Source organism: Phragmites australis, chromosome 1 (genome assembly GCF_958298935.1).
Source record: "Phragmites australis chromosome 1, lpPhrAust1.1, whole genome shotgun sequence".
Classification (NCBI taxonomy): Eukaryota; Viridiplantae; Streptophyta; class Magnoliopsida; order Poales; family Poaceae; genus Phragmites; species Phragmites australis.
The window spans coordinates 13,942,122-13,949,631 of record NC_084921.1 but is presented as its reverse complement, the minus strand read 5'-3'; the positions used below and the strand labels follow the sequence as shown (position 1 = coordinate 13,949,631).

The window sequence follows — 7,510 nt, the reverse complement described above, 5'->3', positions numbered from 1 at the left end:
CCCCGCATTCTTGACAAAATCGATTACCTTCCTTTCTGCCAAAGCATACTTGATCATTGCATTCTTGAAGTCTTTCTTATTTGCAAATTTCATTCCAAAAGTGAACAAAGGTACAGATTCTTTACTCTTGAACCTAGGGAACTTATCTTCAAGCCTGACCAACTCGCCACCATTGCCTTTGTCACATGACTCCTCCTCATCATCACTGTTGTCAACATATGGAGTCTCATTGACATCATCTATAACCTTAACTGACCACTAACTTCTAGAGGTATACTGTTAACTGCCTGCACTTTATCATGATTGTCTTCATCATCTACTACATTGCATACTTCCATATCATGCTCAAAATCACTAAATACATGCTCCTGACTTCCTTCATCATCAGACCCTTCCAAATCGATAGCTGACGTCACATCACTAAGGAGTCTGGCATGCTTTGTCATCACTAAACACCCTCAGTCCATTAAACAACTCCTTATGGGAAAAAAACCAGTGAAGTAGTGTCCCTTCCTCAACCTGACAGTGATCCTTCAAATGTGCTACAACCTCAGGCAAAGACACTTTCTCGCGGTCAATGTAGGATGATGCTTTATGATCACCGCAATAGTGTAGCTTATTCCCATCGTGAATGAACTCTCCAAAAAAAAATGAAACCTAACCACAAGCTTCGCAAGGACATCCATCTAGCCACACTACAAGCAAATAGGGACCAAACTATTTAGCCAAATAAAGAACATTTGAACCAGATTTCAAGCCTAAAACACTTCTATCTCCCCAGATCTAGAACCCTAAACCTAACCTTAGAAATTCAAGAACCAGGCATTGACATTGCAACAAGAGTCTCCAAGGTGGAAGCTCTTCAAATCGGCATCAAGACACGTTAGGTCCGTCCAAACCACTGCCACAAGAGGAGTCACAACCGGGATACGTTATCATTGTCGCCAGACTAGGTGGGCGGTCGAATGGAATGGAATGGAGAGAGAGAGAGAGAGAGAGAGAGAGAGAGAGAGAGAGAGAGAGAGAGAGAGAGAGAGAGTCCGAAGTGGAAGGTTGATGTGTCATCCGACTAGGCTCAAAACCAGCTTGAAAATGGGTCGGGGGAGAAGGGATTATTCGTCTGGTTTTCAAACATGAGTGTTGAAAGATTTTCGGTATTCAAGTTTGGGGGAAAACGGACTTGCAACATAGTTTAGGGTAAATTGGACTTGTTCCTATTATAAAAGCGATGACAAGAACCAAAACCGTAATTGGCACGATGACATAAACCTAAATTTTTCTTAAGAAACTTCAAGAAACATCAGGAGTCATGTTAATATAAACCATTTAGTTCTACACATCTATGTGAATATCGGTCAAGCCACAAACTATCACCCATACATCTCTTCTATTTGTGAAAAAACAATGATTATATTTGTTACTCGCTTTGTTCCTTTTTATAGGGCATATAAGGATTTGAAATAGACAAACTTTGTAAGTTTTAACTAAGAATTAATCTAGTTGTATGAATATTTAATCAACAAAAGTTGTACTAAGTCATATTTCATATATTTTTTAATACGATATTAATTTTATAGTAATTGATAATATATTATAAGAGACATTAATAAACAAAGTATACCTTTAAGAGTAAATTCGTCATTTGTCACTGAGAATTCATGAATTATCTTGAAGACCCACATGTGATTGACACATTGAGGACTTATAAAGGAATTGATGAATTTTCATTTGTACAAGAGGAATTGTCCCTACTTTTAAAGACTTCTTCAAATCCAAATATGCCCTAAAAAATGGAGGACAGTGCTTTCAGTTCAAAAAAGTCCATGAAATCCCTGCTACATCATTCAACATTACTTCGATACAACGATACCTTCAGGAAACCACAGGAGGTTAGTGAAAAGGAAGTACATTGCAAATAAGAATAACTTCCAAAAAAACCTCACGAGATGGTGAAAAAAGGTATGAAACCTTCAAGAAACCTCATGAGGTAGTGAAAAGAAAGTACATTGGAAGTAGAGTACCTATTTAAAAAAACTCACAAGATAGCGAAAAAAGGTGCACTGTGTGACTTACGTTAACGATCGAAACTGAGCGATTTCGGCAAAGAAAAGGAGGTGACTTAGAGATCCACTTCCCCAAATGTCTACACCACCTACCGATCTCAAACGTCCTCTCATTTTAATCCATCACGAATCATTATGGGCCACTGATCAGCACCATTGTGCTATTCCCCGAGAAGAGATTCGTCTTTTTGATCTAATAATGATGCGTAGAGTAGAAAGGTATCATTCTGGCTTTCTGGCTATGCAGATTTGCACGGCACGGTCCGTTCTTGTCGCACGTCGTCTTCCTCGTTTGTGCCATCCAAATCTCTACTACCTGAAAATCTCGGCGGCCCTACCAGATTTATGTAACCATGTTTCCAAAAAAAATTTATGTTAACTGCGATACACTTTTACAAGTAGAAAAAAGGAAAAGAAGACATTGCTTAAAAAACGATATACTTCTAGGAGGGTATTTACAGTTTCCCGTTTGATAAAACATCTTAACAAGCAAACCTCTAAGTTACGGACGGACAATCAATTACTATAAATCTGACTAAAGAATCTTGGCGGGATTGAACCACCCTCCGTCCGGGACTGCACGCCTAGGGCTAGCAATCCACGGAGGACCTCACCATGTTGAGGAAAGACCCACAGTACTATCTACAATACATGTTCTCAAGGTCAGCTAACGCAACTGCTTCCATGGAAGTATAAAGTGACGTTTCAAAATTCGACATACCCATTGATATTGAACATACGAAGAAAATATTCTATCATAATTCTATGGGAAAAATGTAAAAACTCCCACAAAAGTCACTTAAATTTTGACTTCCCAAAAATTATTTTGTTAAAAAATACATCAAAGGTTCAATTTTGTTAAAAAACACACCCAAAATTTTTTAAAAAAAAACCACAAAAAATTCTTAAAAAACTAAAGACAATTCAAAGACCTTTTATATTTTTTTATTAATTCGAGTTACATACATAGTTAATTATTTACTAATCCAAAAATCATGAAACAACTTTTTTTTAGTCTTCTCAGATGATCCTCTATCTTATAAAAATAGATAAACCTTAAAATAGTTAAATATCTTACACAATTAAATAAATATGTTACAAGATAGATTAATTCATAACAAACCCATAACATCAAAATTACTGAAACCAATTTTATTAATTTACTTCAACAATTATTTATGTAGAAAAAATAATAGTAGATATGACAAAATAAAAATAACATAAATTAATAATAAGTTACATATTTTCTTTTTTCTCAAACTTCCTCTCCATTTGCAAAGGATATTATTTTTAAAACAAATTTTACAAAAAGTCTAAGAAACTCTATTTTTAAAAAAAAATTATGATTTTTTTTATTTTTTTAATTTTTCGGAGTTTTTTTCAACAAAATCAAACTCTAAAGGGTTTTTAAAAAAACGTGGGAAGTCAAAATCCATGCAACTTTTAAGAGATTAACATTTTTCCCTAATTCTATTATTCTGCGTGTTAAAATACAATTATTTAACAGCACAAGTTTACGCTTTAAACTACTGACGACTATGCCCGTCTAAAAACGAGTTAGTTAAACATTAAATTTACTTGTTACGAGTCGAAGGCACTGGTATTATCCTTTAATTCTAACATCTCAAAAAAAAAAAGAAACGAAATAATATTCACGTCCTCATCTTTATGCCAGATGCGATTTTACCCCGCGCGATTACAAACGACAACTGCACCGACGCGAACGTCTAGTAATCTATAGTACAGGAACAAAAAAATTAACTTAAACTACTAACCCGGAGCAGCTATACCTTTTGTCATCACGTCAATTAGAACTTACGGGCTATCAACACTTGTAAAACCTCGTTTCCACAACGCCATGAAATCCAAACCTCCTTCAAATTGATGCCTCACTCAGAAGGGGTAGTATTACAATCGTTGGCAATGAAATTGATCTCCAGGTAAGACAACTATAACTTCTAAATAGGTGGAGACATTAACAGACAAAGAATAAATTATCCACAATATAAAATCTACAGTCCAGGCCACATACGGATTACGGTCCACAACAGCAACGAAATAACGAGTCAGATGAATATACTGCAATAGCGGGAGTAACAACACCTGGGTGCTGGCTTGAAGGACCACCGGGCAACAGAACCAGCATCCGTATACAGAGTTTTCTGGGAATCATCACCACGCTCCATCAGCATAAGCCCAAAGAAACTCCTATGCAGCCAATTATCTTGTACCAAGGACTCCAATACAAGATCCAACTATTGAATCCATAGAACAGCAATTTTGCAACTGTTTACAAGCCCAACAATTTGCATATACATGCTAAGGATTAAACAAGGCATAACAGTTGCAGAACTCTGTTGAAGTACTAACAAATAACATACAACTGTCTAAAAACCCAAAAGAATTTCGAACCAACATGTGCAATGAAATCGTATGCCAAACAAAATTATTAAAGTAGCACTTGAGACCAAACAAATTGTATCGAGACAAAAAAAAACATTGCAATAGAACCACAACACCGGGTCATAACACTTGCACAACGATAGAGAAGGCAAGATGGTGCATTTTTTGTTATCTCGAATCAAGGATTCTTAGGTATCAGATAGAGAAATTCCTGTTGTCATGGACGTCGAATGGTTAAACCAAGTTTCGATGAGAGCAACGGAGCTTACGAGCACAACTTGAAACTTGAATCTTTAGACGACAGCTGAATACAATATTTCTTTGTTTCTAATATGATTTATGCTACAACAGATATTGTACTTCAGGTTTTATTAAAAAATATGAACAAATTCGTCATCTAGTTTTGGATGTCAAATAACCGTCACATAACTATGACCTTCAATATATAAATGGGCAGGGATTGGAGGTAGTGCAGAGGTAATTATGCATAGGCGTTTCAGGATTTCTTGAACATTGCGCACAATAACAAGAATTTACTTAAACAATTTGGTCTAGTGCTATGCATATTGCATGTTTAAATTATCAGTTGTACCTTGGGGTGTTGCGCTGTAGCTCCACGTTTGACGCGCGATCGATGAAACATGTGGTGGTCGCAAGACGAGCATGGAACACAGAGGAAGACGGGCACAGGGACACCAGGAGGGGGGAGAACCCGGGGCCAAAAATATCAACCCCCGTGCGATCTCCCCACCGAGACACAAGAATCATCTTTTGTATTACGGCGGCCTGCCATGCGAGCGCACCCATCATGGCAAAGGCCTCTCTAGAGGATGTCACATCTCTTTTTTTCACTTTTTTTTTGCCCTCGCGACACACGCCGACGACTGTTACATACTTCCCCTTACCTCACCTTCGACTCGGCACGGCTCGCTCCGATTAACATCTCTTAGATCTAATAATTATCGAAATTCATCGAATAATTATCAGTACAAAGAGAGATCATCCCGCGAGGTGGAACAGAAGGAAGAGACCCCGCCGACCGGCCACGCGCTTCGTAACTCCTCGTCGCCTCAAGCCCGCTCGGAACGGAGCATCCCAACCACGCCGCGGCTCGCGCCAGATCTAGGAGCCAAAACAGAACGGCGCGATAGATCAGCACACGTGATCCCCTCTCGATCATGCGAGAACTCTGAAAGGAGGCACGTAACAACACGGTTTCAGGCAACGAGAACTAACCGATCTGCGACACAACGGGTCATACGTGCAGATCCACAGCTTCGATGCGCAGATCTGCGCCATCGCATCTCGCTTGAAGCCGTAACACAGATCGGAACCTGCGCATCAGGAAACAAACGGATTTGCTTAGCACAAATCGAAACAGAGGACCTCACCGTTCCGCGAACGAAGTGGCGGATTTGATCGGCAAACCGCACGGATCGCCATGGAAGTGAAGGAGTTTTATTGGAGAGATCTGGGTGAGAGGAACCGGCGAGGAGGTTGCGTGCAGGGGAGGGGGGAACGCGGCTAGGGTTTGCTTGTGCCTCGTCCATGAATAATTGGAGGGAGCAAAGGTATTTATGGTCTGGCTTGGGGTAGTGGACGGCTGAGATGAGGCGGTTCGTTTTGACGGGCGAGATGGGGAGCACGTGTCGTATGGTCATTGGCCGTGACAGCCGGGTCGTAGTATGTAGGAGACCGGGTCGCGGGGAATTAGCGTCATTGCGTGCGTAATCGGTTTGCAGGATCCTTTGTGGGCGGAAAGGAGAAACGTGGTTACTGGCCACCGCGGTTGAAGGCCCTGGTTGGCTGGTTTCTTTAGTTTTCGAAATTTTGAACGTTTTTTTTGGTTCATTACATATTTTAAATGGCTAAGAATTGAAACAATTATAGGAGTAAGTTACTGTATGTATTGTTCATGTGAGTAACACATATGTATATATATACATACGGATACATATATGTATATGTACTTCTATATATGTACATATAATTTTCTTGAAATTCCAAAAATAACGAAAGGAAAAATAGTTATATTGATAAATCGGCTGAAATAATCTAAAATGCATAGGAAAATATCTAAAACTCAAAAAAAATATGAAACAAATTTAGTTAGGTTCGTATTATTGTTGTCTACATGTTAAAATTATGTGCATGTATGAAAATACTATTGTTTTCCTTATAATTAAATGAATGTGTTAAATATTAATAAATTCGTAAATAAATATTGAAATATCCAAAAATAGTGAATCCAAATTTTTTAGTCTTCTTTTATCATGCTCTGTGCAATAAAAAATAGGCACGATATAGGCACGCCAATCAGCCTAGTTACTTCTGTACCTCCGGAAAGAAGGAAAACAAGTTTCGTTTGAGACTCTATTTTAGCTGTGATTTTTAAGAAGAAATTTGGCCATATTGTCTTTCACCTTTTCTTTTTGTCAACTTTACCCTATCCCTTTCTGTTGGGATCGAAATCCCAGACAAGGTGGACCTTCGGGGGTGGAAGTGGCGAAGGTCCCTTATAGTGACGTGTACTAGAAGTAGAACAATTTTCGATTATCTTTCATGGTTACACTATGACTCTATTTATAACCCGTACCCGGCGATCACGGACCCGGTTTACATATATTACTCCCTAACCTGCTACATTCTCGGAATATCCAGGGGTAATATGGTACAAATGAGCATGATCCCATAATTACAGCAGTGCCTAGGGCAACTGGGCCCACTGTCAAGCTGATTGTCCAACCGAAGGATATCGAAGCCCTCTTGGTTCGACCGCTTGACGAGCTGCCTTCGCCGCCTCCTGGCGAAGACCTGGTCGTGTCTTCGCATGGTCCGAAGGACGCGGGACGCGAATCGGGGCTTCGCCCGACAATCGAGATCGGTCAGCCTTCGCGTGCGCCAATCCGGCGAGAACAAGATGCTTGGACGCTTCGCATGCGCCAATCCGGTGAGAAGAAGATGCAACCAGCACGACAGCTATCACGTAGCACCTCCAACTAACCTCGCAGTTGTCTTCGAGTGCGGGGATGGCGGGAGATGAT

At 39.6% G+C, this 7,510-nt stretch overlaps 1 long non-coding RNA gene across 1 annotated transcript; it reads right to left on the bottom strand.

Annotated features, from left to right (window-relative positions):
* Positions 1 to 3,922: 3,922 nt before the first annotated feature.
* LOC133910562 (uncharacterized) lies at positions 3,923 to 6,142 on the bottom strand. Its single transcript, XR_009908550.1, has 2 exons — positions 5,703 to 6,142; positions 3,923 to 5,588 (listed from the first exon to the last, which is right to left on the bottom strand). It is a non-coding gene; the product is annotated as an uncharacterized LOC133910562 (long non-coding RNA).
* Positions 6,143 to 7,510: the final 1,368 nt, after the last annotated feature.